The following is a 25179-nucleotide window of genomic DNA, read 5'->3' on the forward strand; positions in this document are numbered from 1 at the left end:
CCACACACACAGTTCAATGTGAATCAATGCACAGCTTATAAAATCACACACAAATGCACACACACACATGGCTAACTGTGACAGAATGCACAGAATGGAACAGCACACACACACACAATCACACACACACCTCACTGTGATTCAATGTGCAGCCTCTACAAGAGCACTCACACATACACACGGCTCACTGTGACTGAATGCGCAGCCTATACCAGCACACACACGAAAACACACAGCTCACTGTGATTCAATGCCCAGCCTATACTTGCACACACACGCACACTCACACACACACCTCACTGTGACTCAATGCTCAGCCTATACCAGCCCAGAGGTATTCACAAACACACACAGAGCTCACTGTGACTCAATGCACATTAACTTGAAGCAAACAACACACACACACACACACACACACATGGTTCTCTGTGACTCAGTTCACAGTCTATACTAGCATCACACCCACACTCACAGCTCACTGTGACTTACTGCACCACCTATATAGGCACACACATACACACAAAGCCACAGACACCCACGGCTCACTGTAACTCGGTGTACATCTTGTACCGGCAAAACAAACTCACAGCCAAACTGTGACTCAATGCTCAAACTATATCAGCACATGCACACGCAAACAGCTCACTGTGAATCAATTGACAGCCTATACCATCACAAACACATAAACAGCTCACTATGAGTCAATGCATAGCCTAGTCTGCATGCATACACACACACACACAGACACACGGCCGTGACTCAGTTCACAGTCTATACCAGCACATAATCACACATGGCTTACTGTGACAAAACACGCAACCGAACACAGCACATGTGGACACACACACACCCAGAGATACACATGACTCATTGTGACGCAATGCACTGTCCATATTTGCACAGACACACACACACAGATGGCTCACTGGGACCCTGTGCACAGCCTATACCAACAAACCCTCACAGACACTAACGGAGCACTGTGACTCAATGCATAGCCTATATCAACAGGCATACCCCCACATACACAAATATACGGCAATGTGACTCAGTGCACAGCTTATAACAGAACACATGCATGAACACACACAAAAACAAACATGGCTCACTGATACTCAATCCACAGTCTCTAACAGCACACACACACTCACACTCAAACCTCACTGTGTCTGAATACACACTCACACAGACACTGACACACATGTCACTGTGACTCAATGCACAGCCTATCTCAGCACACACACACACACATACAAAGCTGAGACTCAATGCCCAGTGTACACCTGAACAGACACACACACCTCACTGTGACTCAATGCACAGCCTATACCAGCACACAAACACACACATGCACACACACACACGGCTCACTGTGACTCAATGCCCAGCATAAACCTGAAAAGACACACACTATCAGACACAAACATCACTGGTTCTCATTGCGTGGCTTTTACCACTGCACATAAACACAAACTCACACACACACCTCACTGTGACTCACTGTCCAGCCTATATGTTCACACACATGCACACTCACACACACACAGCTCACAGTGAATCAATGCAAAACATATAGCCACACAACATGCACAACCACACACTAACTCAATGTGAATCAATGCATAGCCTATACCAGCACACATGCATGCACACACACAGACTCAATGCACAGTCTATAAAGTGACACACAGAAACACATGGCTCAGTGTTACACAATGCCCAGCCTCTAGCAGCACACACACACACACACACTGCCACACACATGCACGGCTCACTGTATCTCAATGTACATCTCATACCAGAACACACACACACACACACACACACAGCTCATTGTGAAACAATGCAAAATGTATACCAGCAGACATCCACACACCCACACTCACAGTTCAATGTGAATCAAGGCACAGCCTATAAAAGCACACATGCATGCACACACACACACAGCAAACTGTGACTGAATGCCCAGTATGTAACAGCACACACACACACTCATACACACCTCACTGTTAACCAGTGTGCAGCTTCTACAAGCACACTCACATACACACACGGCTCACTGTAACTGAATGTGCAGCCTATATCAGCACATACACAAACACACACAGCTCACTGTGCTTCAATGTCCAGCCTATACTTGTACACACATGAACACTCACACACACACCACACTGTGACTCAATTCGCAGCCTATGCCAGCCCAGAGGTATTCAAAAACACACACAGAGCTACTGTGACTCAATGCACATTACCTAACAGCACACACACACACACACAAACATACACTGCTCATTGGACTCAATGCACTGTCTAAACCAGCACACACACACACACAAACACACACACATATATGACTCACTGACTCAATGCACAACCTGTACTGGCACACACACAAGGCTTACTGTGACTCAAAGCAGAGTCTACACCAACATACAAACACATGGCTCACTGTGACTCAATGTAATGTCTATGCCAGCACACACACACAGAGACACATGCATGGCTCTCTCTGATTCAATGCACGTACTATACCATCACAAACACACAGACACACACACACGCACAGTCACTGTGACACAATGCAGAGCCTATACCACAACACCCATGCAAAGACACATATGCACGGCTCTTTGTGACTCTATGCACACCCTATACTATCACATACACACATTCACACATGGCTCATTGTGAATCAGTGCACAGTCTGTAGTTCCAGGTATACACACACAGACACACACCTCAGTGACTCAATGCCAAGCCCATACCATCACACACACACACACAGCTCACTGTGAATCAGTGTACAGTCTTCAGCTCCATGTACATACACACACAACACACCTTAGTGAATCAATGCAGAGACCATACCAGCATACACACACACATACACACACCTGAGACTCAATGCTCTGCCTATTCCAGCACACACACACACACAGGCACACACACGGCTCACTGTGGTTCAATACCAGCCTGTACCTGCACACACACACTCTCACACACACCGCCGTGTGACTCAATGCAGTTTATACCACCACACAGACACACACAAACACCTCTCTGTGACTCAATGCCAAGCCCATACAAGTAAACAGACACACACAACAATGGCTCACTGAGACTCAATGAACAGTGTATAGTAGCACATACAAACACATGGCTCATTATGAGTCAATGCATAGCCTATACCCGCACACACACACACAGAAACACACCTTAATATGGCTCAGTGTACAGCCTATAGCAGTACACACACACACATCTTACTGTGACTCATGCAGACTCTACAGCACCAAATACACAAACACTAACACAGGGCTGGGATTCAATGCACAGTCCATACCAGCAAAGGCACACACACCACACCACACTGTGACTCAATGTTCAGATTATACCAGCACACACACACGGCTCACTGTGTCCTAGTGCACAGAATATAACATCACACACACACCCCACACTGTGACTCAATGCACAGCCTGTACCTACACATACACACACACACCTCACTGTGACAAAATATGCAGCCTATACCAGCACACACACACACACACCCTCAATGTTACACAATGGTCAGCCTATATCAGAACACGCAGACACACACACACATCACTCTGACTCACTGCACATCCTATACCAGTGCACTCACACACACACACACATGGCTGACTGTGAATCAATGCACACTCTATACCAGGACACACACACACACACACACACACGGCTCCCTGTGACTCAGTGCACAGGATATGCTAGCAGACATACACACACAGAGAAGCACATACGGCAAACTGTGAGTCAATCCACAGCCCATACCTCCACACACGCACATATACTGACACTCAAAAACACAGCTCAGTGTGATTCAATGCAAATCCTATACCAGAAAGTGCACACACACAGACACAAACCTCCCTATGAATCAGTGCATAGCATATAACATCACACACATACACCTCACTGTGACTCATTGTGCTGCCTCTACCTGCACACACACACACAAAAAACTCAATATGACTCAATGAGCAGGCTGTACCAGCACACATATACACACATGTGCACACAGACCTCAGTGTGCCTCAATTGTCAGCCTATACCAGAACACACAGACACACACACCTCCCACTCTGACTCAATGCACAACCTATACCAGCGTGCACACACACTCACATGGCACAGTGAATCAAGGCACAATTTTACCAGCACATGCACACACACCTCAGAGTGATTCAAAGCTCAGCCTATACCAGCAAACACACACACACAAACACAGACATGCACAGATGCAGGCCTCACTGTGACTCAATGCACAGCCTATACCAGTACACACACACACACACCAACACGCACTCACACATGGCTCACTGGTACTCAATAAATCGCCTATACCAGCACACACACACACAGCACACTGTGACTCAATGCAGTCTGTATCACCCACACTCACACACACACCCATGATTCAATAAAACCCATACCAGCACAATAAAGCCCATACCAGCACACAAAATCACATGCACACACACACACACCTGACTGTGACTGAAAAAGCTTTCTGTACCAGCACACACACACAGAAACACCTCACTGAGACTCAATGCACTGCCTATACAAGCAAACACTTAAACACACAGCTCACAGTGAATCAATACAGAGTCTATACCAGCACACACACAGACACACACAGAGCCCACTCTGTCTCAATGGTCATTCAGTGCTAGCACACACACACACACACACAGATACACACACACACACTCGTTCATGTCAAAGTGGATAAAAACACAGTCCACACCATCACAGACACACACACACTGCACTACTAACTGTGACTCAATGCACAGTATACACCAGCAAATACACACACACACATACACACACATCTCCTACACATTTAACTGTGACTCAGTGCTGTGACTATACCAGCTCCCCACACACACATGGTTCACCATGACTCAATGCAGAGCCAATAACTGTACACACACACAAACATACACACACATATGGCTCAGTTTGACCTAACGAAGAGTCTGTAGCACCACATACACACATGAACACCTCAGTGACTCAGTGTTCAGCCTGTACCATCACACACACACACACATACAAAAATACACATACACACAAAAATACGGCTTGCTGTGATTCAATGCACAGCCTATTACACCACACAGAGACACCCATCTCTCTGACTCAAACCGCAGCCTGTACCTGCACATACACACACAAAGACCCACCTTCTGTGACTCAATTCACAGCCTACTGCAGCACACACACACACAAACATAACCATCACTGTGACTCAATGTACCTCCTATACCAGCATACACACATGGCTCACTGTGGATCAATGCACAGCCTATACAAGAACACACAAACACACACTCACACATAACTGACTGTGACTCAGGGAACCACCTATAGCAGCACACACACACACACACACAAACATACACGGCTCTCTTGGATTCAATGCACTACACATACCAGCACACACACACACACACACACACACACACATATATGACTCACTGACTCAATGCATAGCCTGTACTGGCACACACACAAGGCTTACTGTGACTCAAGGCAGAGTCTACACCAGCATACAAACACATGGCTCACTGTGACGCAATGTAATGCCTATGCCAGCACACACACACAGAGACACATGCATGGCTCTCTCTTATTCAATGCACACACTATACCATCACAAACACAAACACACACACACACGCACAGTCACTGTGCCACAGTACACAGCCTATACCACAACACCCATGCAAAGACACATATGCACGGCTCTTTGTGACTCTATGCACACCCTATACTATCACATACACACATTCACACATGGCTCGTTGTGAATCAGTGCACAGTCTGTAGTTCCAGGTATACACACACAGACACACACCTCAGTGATTCAATGAAAAGCCCATACCATCACACACACACACACATACACACACAGCTCACTGTGAATCAGTATACGGTCTTCAGCTCCATGTACATACACACACAACACACCTTAGTGAATTAATGCAGAGACCATACCAGCATACACACACACATACACACACCTGAGACTCAATGCTCTGCCTATTGCAGCACACACACACACACACACACACACAGCTCACTGTGATTCAATACCAGCCTGTACCTGCACACACACACACTCTCACACACCCCGCCGTGTGACTCAATGCAGCTTATACCACCACACAGACACACACACACACACACACACCTCACTGTGACTCAATGCCAAGCCCATACAAGTAAACAGACACACACAACCATGGCTCACTGAGACTCAATGAACAGTGTACACTAACACATACAAACACATGGCTCAATGTGAGTCAATGCATAGCCTATACCCGCACACACATACACAGAAACACACCTTAATGTGGCTCAGTGCACAGCCTATAGCAGTACACACACACACACACACCGCTCACTGATTCAATGCAAATCCCTTATCAGCATACACATACACATACACTCACCTAGGTGTGACTCAATTCTCAGCCTATAGCAGCACACACACACACCTTACTGTGACTCATGCAGACTCTACAGCACCAAATACACAAACATTAACACAGGGCTGGGATTCAATGCACAGTCCATACCAGCAAAGGCACACACACCACACCACACTGTGACTCAATGCTCAGATTATACCAGCACACACACATGGCTCACTGTGTCCTAGTGCACAGCATATAACATCACACACACACCCCACACTGTGACTCAATGCACAGCCTGTACCTACACATACACATACACACACCTCACTGTGACAAAAAGTGCAGCCTATGCCAGCACACACATACACCTCAATGTGACACAATGGTCAGCCTATACCAGAACACGCAGACACACACACATCACTGTGACTCAATGCACAGACTATACCAGCGTGCACACAAACACACAGCACTGTGACTCAATGTACAATGTATACCAAAACACACAAGCATACACACACACCTCAGTGAGACTCAATGCACAGCCTATACCAGCACCACACATACACACCTGCACAGATACAGGGTTCGCTGTGACTCAATGCACAACCTACAGAAGAACACACACACATACCAACATGCACACACACATGGCTGACCGTGACTCAATCAATCGTCTATACCAGCACACACACACACGACTCACTGTGACTCAATGCAGTCTTTAGCACAACAAACACAGACACACACACCCATTGAATCAATGAAAGCCCACCAACACACAACACACCCATGGCTCCGTGTTACACAATGCGCAGCCTCTAGCAGCACACACACACACACAGCCACACATATGCACGGCTCACTGTATCTCAATGTACATCTTATACCGGAACACACACACACACACACACATACACGGCCACACACCACACTGTGACTCAAAGTTCAGAATAGACCAGCATGCACACATGAAAACAGCTCACTCACACTCAGTGCATGGCTTATACCATCACGAAACACACACGTGTATCACTATGTGTCAATGCATAAACTATACCAGCATTCACACACACAAACACGGCCATGACTCAGTTCACAGACTTTACAAGCACACACACACACATGGCTCACTGTCACCCAATAACCAGCCTATGCCAGGACAGACACACAAACACACCTCACTGTGAATGAATGCACAGCCTATACCAGTACAGAAACATACACAAACACACAAGGCACACTGTGACTAATAGCCAGCCTTTAGATGCAGACACATGCACACTCCCACAAACACACTTCACTGTGACACAATGCTCAGCCTGTAGCACAACACACAGACACACATACCCCCAGATGACTGTGAAAAATGCAAAGCATACACCAGCACACACCCACACACACAGTTCAATGTGAATCAATGCACAGCTTATAAAATCACACACAAATGCACACACACACATGGCTAACTGTGACAGAATGCACAGAATGGAACAGCACACACACACACAATCACACACACACCTCACTGTGATTCAATGTGCAGCCTCTACAAGAGCACTCACACATACACACGGCTCACTGTGACTGAATGCGCAGCCTATACCAGCACACACACGAAAACACACAGCTCACTGTGATTCAATGCCCAGCCTATACTTGCACACACATGCACACTCACACACACACCTCACTGTGACTCAATGCTCAGCCTATACCAGCCCAGAGGTATTCACAAACACACACAGAACTCACTGTGACTCAATGCACATTAACTTGAAGCAAACAACACACACACACACACACACATGGTTCTCTGTGACTCAGTTCACAGTCTATACTAGCATCACACCCACACTCACAGCTCACTGTGACTTACTGCACCACCTATATAGGCACACACATACACACAAAGCCACAGACACCCACGGCTCACTGTAACTCGGTGTACATCTTGTACCGGCAAAACAAACTCACAGCCAAACTGTGACTCAATGCTCAAATTATATCAGCACATGCACACGCAAACAGCTCACTGTGAATCAATTGACAGCCTATACCATCACAAACACATAAACAGCTCACTATGAGTCAATGCATAGCCTAGTCTGCATGCATACACACACACACACAGACACACGGCCGTGACTCAGTTCACAGTCTATACCAGCACATAATCACACATGGCTTACTGTGACAAAACACGCAACCGAACACAGCACATGTGGACACACACACACCCAGAGATACACATGACTCATTGTGACGCAATGCACTGTCCATATTTGCACAGACACACACACACAGATGGCTCACTGGGACCCTGTGCACAGCCTATACCAACAAACCCTCACAGACACTAACGGAGCACTGTGACTCAATGCATAGCCTATATCAACAGGCATACACACACACACAAATATACGGCAATGTGACTCAGTGCACAGCTTATAACAGAACACATGCATGAACACACACAAAAACAAACATGGCTCACTGATACTCAATCCACAGTCTCTAACAGCACACACACACTCACACTCAAACCTCACTGTGTCTGAATACACACTCACACAGACACTGACACACATGTCACTGTGACTCAATGCACAGCCTATCTCAGCACACACACACAAACATACAAAGCTGAGACTCAATGCCCAGTGTACACCTGAACAGACACACACACCTCACTGTGACTCAATGCACAGCCTATACCAGCACACAAACACACACATGCACACACACACACGGCTCACTGTGACTCAATGCCCAGCATAAACCTGAAAAGACACACACTATCAGACACAAACATCACTGGTTCTCATTGCGTGGCTTTTACCACTGCACATAAACACAAACTCACACACACACCTCACTGTGACTCACTGTCCAGCCTATATGTTCACACACATGCACACTCACACACACACAGCTCACAGTGAATCAATGCAAAACATATAGCCACACAACATGCACAACCACACACTAACTCAATGTGAATCAATGCATAGCCTATACCAGCACACATGCATGCACACAGACAGACTCAATGCACAGTCTATAAAGTGACACACAGAAACACATGGCTCAGTGTTACACAATGCCCAGCCTCTAGCAGCACACACACACACACACACTGCCACACACATGCACGGCTCACTGTATCTCAATGTACATCTCATACCAGAACACACACACACACACACACACACACACAGCTCATTGTGAAACAATGCAAAATGTATACCAGCAGACATCCACACACCCACACTCACAGTTCAATGTGAATCAAGGCACAGCCTATAAAAGCACACATGCATGCACACACACACACAGCAAACTGTGACTGAATGCCCAGTATGTAACAGCACACACACACACTCATACACACCTCACTGTTAACCAGTGTGCAGCTTCTACAAGCACACTCACATACACACACGGCTCACTGTAACTGAATGTGCAGCCTATATCAGCACATACACAAACACACACAGCTCACTGTGCTTCAATGTCCAGCCTATACTTGTACACACATGAACACTCACACACACACCACACTGTGACTCAATTCGCAGCCTATGCCAGCCCAGAGGTATTCAAAAACACACACAGAGCTACTGTGACTCAATGCACATTACCTAACAGCACACACACACACACACAAACATACACTGCTCATTGGACTCAATGCACTGTCTAAACCAGCACACACACACACACAAACACACACACATATATGACTCACTGACTCAATGCACAACCTGTACTGGCACACACACAAGGCTTACTGTGACTCAAAGCAGAGTCTACACCAACATACAAACACATGGCTCACTGTGACTCAATGTAATGTCTATGCCAGCACACACACACAGAGACACATGCATGGCTCTCTCTGATTCAATGCACGTACTATACCATCACAAACACACAGACACACACACACGCACAGTCACTGTGACACAATGCAGAGCCTATACCACAACACCCATGCAAAGACACATATGCACGGCTCTTTGTGACTCTATGCACACCCTATACTATCACATACACACATTCACACATGGCTCATTGTGAATCAGTGCACAGTCTGTAGTTCCAGGTATACACACACAGACACACACCTCAGTGACTCAATGCCAAGCCCATACCATCACACACACACACACATACACACACAGCTCACTGTGAATCAGTGTACAGTCTTCAGCTCCATGTACATACACACACAACACACCTTAGTGAATCAATGCAGAGACCATACCAGCATACACACACACATACACACACCTGAGACTCAATGCTCTGCCTATTCCAGCACACACACACACACAGGCACACACACGGCTCACTGTGGTTCAATACCAGCCTGTACCTGCACACACACACTCTCACACACACCGCCGTGTGACTCAATGCAGTTTATACCACCACACAGACACACACAAACACCTCTCTGTGACTCAATGCCAAGCCCATACAAGTAAACAGACACACACAACAATGGCTCACTGAGACTCAATGAACAGTGTATAGTAGCACATACAAACACATGGCTCATTATGAGTCAATGCATAGCCTATACCCGCACACACACACACAGAAACACACCTTAATATGGCTCAGTGTACAGCCTATAGCAGTACACACACACACATCTTACTGTGACTCATGCAGACTCTACAGCACCAAATACACAAACACTAACACAGGGCTGGGATTCAATGCACAGTCCATACCAGCAAAGGCACACACACCACACCACACTGTGACTCAATGTTCAGATTATACCAGCACACACACACGGCTCACTGTGTCCTAGTGCACAGAATATAACATCACACACACACCCCACACTGTGACTCAATGCACAGCCTGTACCTACACATACACACACACACCTCACTGTGACAAAATATGCAGCCTATACCAGCACACACACACACACACCCTCAATGTTACACAATGGTCAGCCTATATCAGAACACGCAGACACACACACACATCACTCTGACTCACTGCACATCCTATACCAGTGCACTCACACACACACACACATGGCTGACTGTGAATCAATGCACACTCTATACCAGGACACACACACACACACACACACACGGCTCCCTGTGACTCAGTGCACAGGATATGCTAGCAGACATACACACACAGAGAAGCACATACGGCAAACTGTGAGTCAATCCACAGCCCATACCTCCACACACGCACATATACTGACACTCAAAAACACAGCTCAGTGTGATTCAATGCAAATCCTATACCAGAAAGTGCACACACACAGACACAAACCTCCCTATGAATCAGTGCATAGCATATAACATCACACACATACACCTCACTGTGACTCATTGTGCTGCCTCTACCTGCACACACACACACAAAAAACTCAATATGACTCAATGAGCAGGCTGTACCAGCACACATATACACACATGTGCACACAGACCTCAGTGTGCCTCAATTGTCAGCCTATACCAGAACACACAGACACACACACCTCCCACTCTGACTCAATGCACAACCTATACCAGCGTGCACACACACTCACATGGCACAGTGAATCAAGGCACAATTTTACCAGCACATGCACACACACCTCAGAGTGATTCAAAGCTCAGCCTATACCAGCAAACACACACACACAAACACAGACATGCACAGATGCAGGCCTCACTGTGACTCAATGCACAGCCTATACCAGTACACACACACACACACCAACACGCACTCACACATGGCTCACTGGTACTCAATAAATCGCCTATACCAGCACACACACACACAGCACACTGTGACTCAATGCAGTCTGTATCACCCACACTCACACACACACCCATGATTCAATAAAACCCATACCAGCACAATAAAGCACATACCAGCACACAAAATCACATGCACACACACACACACCTGACTGTGACTGAAAAATCTTTCTGTACCAGCACACACACACAGAAACACCTCACTGAGACTCAATGCACTGCCTATACAAGCAAACACTTAAACACACAGCTCACAGTGAATCAATACAGAGTCTATACCAGCACACACACAGACACACACAGAGCCCACTCTGTCTCAATGGTCATTCAGTGCTAGCACACACACACACACACACAGATACACACACACACTCGTTCATGTCAAAGTGGATAAAAACACAGTCCACACCATCACAGACACACACACACTGCACTACTAACTGTGACTCAATGCACAGTATACACCAGCAAATACACACACACACATACACACACATCTCCTACACATTTAACTGTGACTCAGTGCTGTGACTATACCAGCTCCCCACACACACATGGTTCACCATGACTCAATGCAGAGCCAATAACTGTACACACACACAAACATACACACACATATGGCTCAGTTTGACCTAACGAAGAGTCTGTAGCACCACATACACACATGAACACCTCAGTGACTCAGTGTTCAGCCTGTACCATCACACACACACACACATACAAAAATACACATACACACAAAAATACGGCTTGCTGTGATTCAATGCACAGCCTATTACACCACACAGAGACACCCATCTCTCTGACTCAAACCGCAGCCTGTACCTGCACATACACACACAAAGACCCACCTTCTGTGACTCAATTCACAGCCTACTGCAGCACACACACACACAAACATAACCATCACTGTGACTCAATGTACCTCCTATACCAGCATACACACATGGCTCACTGTGGATCAATGCACAGCCTATACAAGAACACACAAACACACACTCACACATAACTGACTGTGACTCAGGGAACCACCTATAGCAGCACACACACACACACACACACAAACATACACGGCTCTCTTGGATTCAATGCACTACACATACCAGCACACACACACACACACACACACACACACACACACATATATGACTCACTGACTCAATGCATAGCCTGTACTGGCACACACACAAGGCTTACTGTGACTCAAGGCAGAGTCTACACCAGCATACAAACACATGGCTCACTGTGACGCAATGTAATGCCTATGCCAGCACACACACACAGAGACACATGCATGGCTCTCTCTTATTCAATGCACACACTATACCATCACAAACACAAACACACACACACACGCACAGTCACTGTGCCACAGTACACAGCCTATACCACAACACCCATGCAAAGACACATATGCACGGCTCTTTGTGACTCTATGCACACCCTATACTATCACATACACACATTCACACATGGCTCGTTGTGAATCAGTGCACAGTCTGTAGTTCCAGGTATACACACACAGACACACACCTCAGTGATTCAATGAAAAGCCCATACCATCACACACACACACACATACACACACAGCTCACTGTGAATCAGTATACGGTCTTCAGCTCCATGTACATACACACACAACACACCTTAGTGAATTAATGCAGAGACCATACCAGCATACACACACACATACACACACCTGAGACTCAATGCTCTGCCTATTGCAGCACACACACACACACACACACACACACAGCTCACTGTGATTCAATACCAGCCTGTACCTGCACACACACACACTCTCACACACCCCGCCGTGTGACTCAATGCAGCTTATACCACCACACAGACACACACACACACCTCACTGTGACTCAATGCCAAGCCCATACAAGTAAACAGACACACACAACCATGGCTCACTGAGACTCAATGAACAGTGTACACTAACACATACAAACACATGGCTCAATGTGAGTCAATGCATAGCCTATACCCGCACACACATACACAGAAACACACCTTAATGTGGCTCAGTGCACAGCCTATAGCAGTACACACACACACACACACCGCTCACTGATTCAATGCAAATCCCTTATCAGCATACACATACACATACACTCACCTAGGTGTGACTCAATTCTCAGCCTATAGCAGCACACACACACACCTTACTGTGACTCATGCAGACTCTACAGCACCAAATACACAAACATTAACACAGGGCTGGGATTCAATGCACAGTCCATACCAGCAAAGGCACACACACCACACCACACTGTGACTCAATGCTCAGATTATACCAGCACACACACATGGCTCACTGTGTCCTAGTGCACAGCATATAACATCACACACACACCCCACACTGTGACTCAATGCACAGCCTGTACCTACACATACACATACACACACCTCACTGTGACAAAAAGTGCAGCCTATGCCAGCACACACATACACCTCAATGTGACACAATGGTCAGCCTATACCAGAACACGCAGACACACACACATCACTGTGACTCAATGCACAGACTATACCAGCGTGCACACAAACACACAGCACTGTGACTCAATGTACAATGTATACCAAAACACACAAGCATACACACACACCTCAGTGTGACTCAATGCACAGCCTATACCAGCACCACACATACACACCTGCACAGATACAGGGTTCGCTGTGACTCAATGCACAACATACAGAAGAACACACACACATACCAACATGCACACACACATGGCTGACCGTGACTCAATCAATCGTCTATACCAGCACACACACACACGACTCACTGTGACTCAATGCAGTCTTTAGCACAACAAACACAGACACACACACCCATTGAATCAATGAAAGCCCACCAACACACAACACACCCATGGCTCCGTGTTACACAATGCGCAGCCTCTAGCAGCACACACACACACACAGCCACACATATGCACGGCTCACTGTATCTCAATGTACATCTTATACCGGAACACACACACACACACACACACACATACACGGCCACACACCACACTGTGACTCAAAGTTCAGAATATACCAGCATGCACACATGAAAACAGCTCACTCACACTCAGTGCATGGCTTATACCATCACGAAACACACACGTGTATCACTATGTGTCAATGCATAAACTATACCAGCATTCACACACACAAACACGGCCATGACTCAGTTCACAGACTTTACAAGCACACACACACACATGGCTCACTGTCACCCAATAACCAGCCTATGCCAGGACAGACACACAAACACACCTCACTGTGAATGAATGCACAGCCTATACCAGTACAGAAACATACACAAACACACAAGGCACACTGTGACTAATAGCCAGCCTTTAGATGCAGACACATGCACACTCCCACAAACACACTTCACTGTGACACAATGCTCAGCCTGTAGCACAACACACAGACACACATACCCCCAGATGACTGTGAAAAATGCAAAGCATACACCAGCACACACCCACACACACAGTTCAATGTGAATCAATGCACAGCTTATAAAATCACACACAAATGCACACACACACATGGCTAACTGTGACAGAATGCACAGAATGGAACAGCACACACACACACAATCACACACACACCTCACTGTGATTCAATGTGCAGCCTCTACAAGAGCACTCACACATACACACGGCTCACTGTGACTGAATGCGCAGCCTATACCAGCACACACACGAAAACACACAGCTCACTGTGATTCAATGCCCAGCCTATACTTGCACACACACGCACACTCACACACACACCTCACTGTGACTCAATGCTCAGCCTATACCAGCCCAGAGGTATTCACAAACACACACAGAGCTCACTGTGACTCAATGCACATTAACTTGAAGCAAACAACACACACACACACACACACACATGGTTCTCTGTGACTCAGTTCACAGTCTATACTAGCATCACGCCCACACTCACAGCTCACTGTGACTTACTGCACCACCTATATAGGCACACACATACACACAAAGCCACAGACACCCACGGCTCACTGTAACTCGGTGTACATCTTGTACCGGCAAAACAAACTCACAACCAAACTGTGACTCAATGCTCAAACTATATCAGCACATGCACACGCAAACAGCTCACTGTGAATCAATTGACAGCCTATATCATCACAAACACATAAACAGCTCACTATGAGTCAATGCATAGCCTAGTCTGCATGCATACACACACACACACAGACACACGGCCGTGACTCAGTTCACAGTCTATACCAGCACATAATCACACATGGCTTACTGTGACAAAACACGCAACCGAACACAGCACATGTGGACACACACACACCCAGAGATACACATGACTCATTGTGACGCAATGCACTGTCCATATTTGCACAGACACACACACACAGATGGCTCACTGGGACCCTGTGCACAGCCTATACCAACAAACCCTCACAGACACTAACGGAGCACTGTGATTCAATGCATAGCCTATATCAACAGGCATACACACACACACAAATATACGGCAATGTGACTCAGTGCACAGCTTATAACAGAACACATGCATGCACACACACAAAAACAAACATGGCTCACTGATACTCAATCCACAGTCTCTAACAGCACACACACACTCACACTCAAACCTCACTGTGTCTGAATACACACTCACACAGACACTGACACACATGTCACTGTGACTCAATGCACAGCCTATCTCAGCACACACACACAGACATACAAAGCTGAGACTCAATGCCCAGTGTACACCTGAACAGACACACACACCTCACTGTGACTCAATGCACAGCCTATACCAGCACACAAACACACACATGCACACACACACACGGCTCACTGTGACTCAATGCCCAGCATAAACCTGAAAAGACACACACTATCAGACACAAACATCACTGGTTCTCATTGCGTGGCTTTTACCACTGCACATAAACACAAACTCACACACACACCTCACTGTGACTCACTGTCCAGCCTATATGTTCACACACATGCACACTCACACACACACAGTTCACAGTGAATCAATGCAAAACATATAGCCACACAACATGCACAACCACACACTAACTCAATGTGAATCAATGCATAGCCTATACCAGCACACATGCATGCACACACACAGACTCAATGCACAGTCTATAAAGTGACACACAGAAACACATGGCTCAGTGTTACACAATGCCCAGCCTCTAGCAGCACACACACACACACACACTGCCACACACATGCACGGCTCACTGTATCTCAATGTACATCTCATACCAGAACACACACACACACACACACACAGCTCATTGTGAAACAATGCAAAATGCATACCAGCAGACATCCACACACCCACACTCACAGTTCAATGTGAATCAAGGCACAGCCTATAAAAGCACACATGCATGCACACACACACACAGCAAACTGTGACTGAATGCCCAGTATGTAACAGCACACACACACACTCATACACACCTCACTGTTAACCAGTGTGCAGCTTCTACAAGCACACTCACATACACACACGGCTCACTGTAACTGAATGTGCAGCCTATATCAGCACACACACAAACACACACAGCTCACTGTGCTTCAATGTCCAGCCTATACTTGCACACACATGAACACTCACACACACACCACACTGTGACTCAATTCTCAGCCTATGCCAGCCCAGAGGTATTCAAAAACACACACAGAGCTACTGTGACTCAATGCACATTACCTAACAGCACACACACACACACACAAACATACACTGCTCATTGGACTCAATGCACTGTCTAAACCAGCACACACACACACACAAACACACACACATATATGACTCACTGACTCAATGCACAACCTGTACTGGCACACACACAAGGCTTACTGTGACTCAATGCAGAGTCTACACCAACATACAAACACATGGCTCACTGTGACTCAATGTAATGTCTATGCCAGCACACACACACAGAGACACATGCATGGCTCTCTCTGATTCAATGCACGTACTATACCATCACAAACACACAGACACACACACACGCACAGTCACTGTGACACAATGCAGAGCCTATACCACAACACCCATGCAAAGACACATATGCACGGCTCTTTGTGACTCTATGCACACCCTATACTATCACATACACACATTCACACATGGTTCATTGTGAATCAGTGCACAGTCTGTAGTTCCAGGTATACACACACAGACACACACCTCAGTGACTCAATGCCAAGCCCATACCATCACACACACACACACATACACACACAGCTCACTGTGAATCAGTGTACAGTCTTCAGCTCCATGTACATACACACACAACACACCTTAGTGAATCAATGCAGAGACCATACCAGCATACACACACACATACACACACCTGAGACTCAATGCTCTGCCTATTCCAGCACACACACACACACAGGCACACACACGGCTCACTGTGGTTCAATAACAGCCTGTACCTGCACACACACACTCTCACACACACCGCCGTGTGACTCAATGCAGTTTATACCACCACACAGACACACACAAACACCTCTCTGTGACTCAATGCCAAGCCCATACAAGTAAACAGACACACACAACAATGGCTCACTGAGACTCAATGAACAGTGTATAGTAGCACATACAAACACATGGCTCATTATGAGTCAATGCATAGCCTATACCCGCACACACACACACAGAAACACACCTTAATATGGCTCAGTGTACAGCCTATAGCAGTACACACACACACATCTTACTGTGACTCATGCAGACTCTACAGCACCAAATACACAAACACTAACACAGGGCTGGGATTCAATGCACAGTCCATACCAGCAAAGGCACACACACCACATCACACTGTGACTCAATGTTCAGATTATACCAGCACACACACACGGCTCACTGTGTCCTAGTGCACAGAATATAACATCACACACACACCCCACACTGTGACTCAATGCACAGCCTGTACCTACACATACACACACACACCTCACTGTGACAAAATATGCAGCCTATACCAGCACACACACACACACACCCTCAATGTTACACAATGGTCAGCCTATATCAGAACACGCAGACACACACACACATCACTCTGACTCACTGCACATCCTATACCAGTGCACTCACACACACACACACATGGCTGACTGTGAATCAATGCACACTCTATACCAGGACACACACACACACACACACACACACGGCTCCCTGTGACTCAGTGCACAGGATATGCTAGCAGACATACACACACAGAGAAGCACATACGGCAAACTGTGAGTCAATCCACAGCCCATACCTCCACACACGCACATATACTGACACTCAAAAACACAGCTCAGTGTGATTCAATGCAAATCCTATACCAGAAAGTGCACACACACAGACACAAACCTCCCTATGAATCAGTGCATAGCATATAACATCACACACATACACCTCACTGTGACTCATTGTGCTGCCTCTACCTGCACACACACACACAAAAAACTCAATATGACTCAATGAGCAGGCTGTACCAGCACACATATACACACATGTGCACACAGACCTCAGTGTGCCTCAATTGTCAGCCTATACCAGAACACACAGACACACACACCTCCCACTCTGACTCAATGCACAACCTATACCAGCATGCACACACACTCACATGGCACAGTGAATCAAGGCACAATTTTACCAGCACATGCACACACACCTCAGAGTGATTCAAAGCTCAGCCTATACCAGCAAACACACACACACAAACACAGACATGCACAGATGCAGGCCTCACTGTGACTCAATGCACAGCCTATACCAGTACACACACACACACACCAACACGCACTCACACATGGCTCACTGGTACTCAATAAATCGCCTATACCAGCACACACACACACAGCACACTGTGACTCAATGCAGTCTGTATCACCCACACTCACACACACACCCATGATTCAATAAAACCCATACCAGCACAATAAAGCACATACCAGCACACAAAATCACATGCACACACACACACACCTGACTGTGACTGAAAAAGCTTTCTGTACCAGCACACACACACAGAAACACCTCACTGAGACTCAATGCACTGCCTATACGAGCAAACACTTAAACACACAGCTCACAGTGAATCAATACGGAGTCTATACCAGCACACACACAGACACACACAGAGCCCACTCTGTCTCAATGGTCATTCAGTGCTAGCACACACACACACACACAGATACACACACACACACTCGTTCATGTCAAAGTGGATAAAAACACAGTCCACACCATCACAGACACACACACACTGCACTACTAACTGTGACTCAATGCACAGTATACACCAGCAAATACACACACACACATACACACACATCTCCTACACATTTAACTGTGACTCAGTGCTGTGACTATACCAGCTCCCCACACACACATGGTTCACCATGACTCAATGCAGAGCCAATAACTGTACACACACACAAACATACACACACATATGGCTCAGTTTGACCTAACGAAGAGTCTGTAGCACCACATACACACATGAACACCTCAGTGACTCAGTGTTCAGCCTGTACCATCACACACACACACACATACAAAAATACACATACACACAAAAATACGGCTTGCTGTGATTCAATGCACAGCCTATTACACCACACAGAGACACCCATCTCTCTGACTCAAACCGCAGCCTGTACCTGCACATACACACACAAAGACCCACCTTCTGTGACTCAATTCACAGCCTACTGCAGCACACACACACACAAACATAACCATCACTGTGACTCAATGTACCTCCTATACCAGCATACACACATGGCTCACTGTGGATCAATGCACAGCCTATACAAGAACACACAAACACACACTCACACATAACTGACTGTGACTCAGGGAACCACCTATAGCAGCACACACACACACACACACACAAACATACATGGCTCTCTTGGATTCAATGCACTACACATACCAGCACACACACACACACACACACACACACACACACATATATGACTCACTGACTCAATGCATAGCCTGTACTGGCACACACACAAGGCTTACTGTGACTCAAGGCAGAGTCTACACCAGCATACAAACACATGGCTCACTGTGACGCAATGTAATGCCTATGCCAGCACACACACACAGAGACACATGCATGGCTCTCTCTTATTCAATGCACACACTATACCATCACAAACACAAACACACACACACACGCACAGTCACTGTGCCACAGTACACAGCCTATACCACAACACCCATGCAAAGACACATATGCACGGCTCTTTGTGACTCTATGCACACCCTATACTATCACATACACACATTCACACATGGCTCGTTGTGAATCAGTGCACAGTCTGTAGTTCCAGGTATACACACACAGACACACACCTCAGTGATTCAATGAAAAGCCCATACCATCACACACACACACACATACACACACAGCTCACTGTGAATCAGTATACGGTCTTCAGCTCCATGTACATACACACACAACACACCTTAGTGAATTAATGCAGAGACCATACCAGCATACACACACACATACACACACCTGAGACTCAATGCTCTGCCTATTGCAGCACACACACACACACACACACAGCTCACTGTGATTCAATACCAGCCTGTACCTGCACACACACACACTCTCACACACCCCGCCGTGTGACTCAATGCAGCTTATACCACCACACAGACACACACACACACCTCTCTGTGACTCAATGCCAAGCCCATACAAGTAAACAGACACACACAACCATGGCTCACTGAGACTCAATGAACAGTGTACACTAACACATACAAACACATGGCTCAATGTGAGTCAATGCATAGCCTATACCCGCACACACATACACAGAAACACACCTTAATGTGGCTCAGTGCACAGCCTATAGCAGTACACACACACACACACACCGCTCACTGATTCAATGCAAATCCCTTATCAGCATACACATACACATACACTCACCTAGGTGTGACTCAATTCTCAGCCTATAGCAGCACACACACACACCTTACTGTGACTCATGCAGACTCTACAGCACCAAATACACAAACATTAACACAGGGCTGGGATTCAATGCACAGTCCATACCAGCAAAGGCACACACACCACACCACACTGTGACTCAATGCTCAGATTATACCAGCACACACACATGGCTCACTGTGTCCTAGTGCACAGCATATAACATCACACACACACCCCACACTGTGACTCAATGCACAGCCTGTACCTACACATACACATACACACACCTCACTGTGACAAAAAGTGCAGCCTATGCCAGCACACACATACACCTCAATGTGACACAATGGTCAGCCTATACCAGAACACGCAGACACACACACATCACTGTGACTCAATGCACAGACTATACCAGCGTGCACACAAACACACAGCACTGTGACTCAATGTACAATGTATACCAAAACACACAAGCATACACACACACCTCAGTGTGACTCAATGCACAGCCTATACCAGCACCACACATACACACCTGCACAGATACAGGGTTCGCTGTGACTCAATGCACAACATACAGAAGAACACACACACATACCAACATGCACACACACATGGCTGACCGTGACTCAATCAATCGTCTATACCAGCACACACACACACGACTCACTGTGACTCAATGCAGTCTTTAGCACAACAAACACAGACACACACACCCATTGAATCAATGAAAGCCCACCAACACACAACACACTCATGGCTCCGTGTTACACAATGCGCAACCTCTAGCAGCACACACACACACACAGCCACACATATGCACGGCTCACTGTATCTCAATGTACATCTTATACCGGAACACACACACACACACACACATACACGGCCACACACCACACTGTGACTCAAAGTTCAGAATATACCAGCATGCACACATGAAAACAGCTCACTCACACTCAGTGCATGGCTTATACCATCACGAAACACACACGTGTATCACTATGTGTCAATGCATAAACTATACCAGCATTCACACACACAAACACGGCCATGACTCAGTTCACAGACTTTACAAGCACACACACACACATGGCTCACTGTCACCCAATAACCAGCCTATGCCAGGACAGACACACAAACACACCTCACTGTGAATGAATGCACAGCCTATACCAGTACAGAAACATACACAAACACACAAGGCACACTGTGACTAATAGCCAGCCTTTAGATGCAGACACATGCACACTCCCACAAACACACTTCACTGTGACACAATGCTCAGCCTGTAGCACAACACACAGACACACATACCCCCAGATGACTGTGAAAAATGCAAAGCATACACCAGCACACACCCACACACACAGTTCAATGTGAATCAATGCACAGCTTATAAAATCACACACAAATGCACACACACACATGGCTAACTGTGACAGAATGCACAGAATGGAACAGCACACACACACACAATCACACACACACCTCACTGTGATTCAATGTGCAGCCTCTACAAGAGCACTCACACATACACACGGCTCACTGTGACTGAATGCGCAGCCTATACCAGCACACACACGAAAACACACAGCTCACTGTGATTCAATGCCCAGCCTATACTTGCACACACACGCACACTCACACACACACCTCACTGTGACTCAATGCTCAGCCTATACCAGCCCAGAGGTATTCACAAACACACACAGAGCTCACTGTGACTCAATGCACATTAACTTGAAGCAAACAACACACACACACACACACACACACATGGTTCTCTGTGACTCAGTTCACAGTCTATACTAGCATCACGCCCACACTCACAGCTCACTGTGACTTACTGCACCACCTATATAGGCACACACATACACACAAAGCCACAGACACCCACGGCTCACTGTAACTCGGTGTACATCTTGTACCGGCAAAACAAACTCACAGCCAAACTGTGACTCAATGCTCAAACTATATCAGCACATGCACACGCAAACAGCTCACTGTGAATCAATTGACAGCCTATATCATCACAAACACATAAACAGCTCACTATGAGTCAATGCATAGCCTAGTCTGCATGCATACACACACACACACAGACACACGGCCGTGACTCAGTTCACAGTCTATACCAGCACATAATCACACATGGCTTACTGTGACAAAACACGCAACCGAACACAGCACATGTGGACACACACACACCCAGAGATACACATGACTCATTGTGACGCAATGCACTGTCCATATTTGCACAGACACACACACACAGATGGCTCACTGGGACCCTGTGCACAGCCTATACCAACAAACCCTCACAGACACTAACGGAGCACTGTGATTCAATGCATAGCCTATATCAACAGGCATACACACACACACAAATATACGGCAATGTGACTCAGTGCACAGCTTATAACAGAACACATGCATGCACACACACAAAAACAAACATGGCTCACTGATACTCAATCCACAGTCTCTAACAGCACACACACACTCACACTCAAACCTCACTGTGTCTGAATACACACTCACACAGACACTGACACACATGTCACTGTGACTCAATGCACAGCCTATCTCAGCACACACACACAGACATACAAAGCTGAGACTCAATGCCCAGTGTACACCTGAACAGACACACACACCTCACTGTGACTCAATGCACAGCCTATACCAGCACACAAACACACACATGCACACACACACACGGCTCACTGTGACTCAATGCCCAGCATAAACCTGAAAAGACACACACTATCAGACACAAACATCACTGGTTCTCATTGCGTGGCTTTTACCACTGCACATAAACACAAACTCACACACACACCTCATTGTGACTCACTGTCCAGCCTATATGTTCACACACATGCACACTCACACACACACAGTTCAC

This window comes from Grampus griseus, assembly GCF_964374135.1.
Source record: "Grampus griseus genome assembly, chromosome: Y".
NCBI classification, from domain to species: domain Eukaryota; kingdom Metazoa; phylum Chordata; class Mammalia; order Artiodactyla; family Delphinidae; genus Grampus; species Grampus griseus.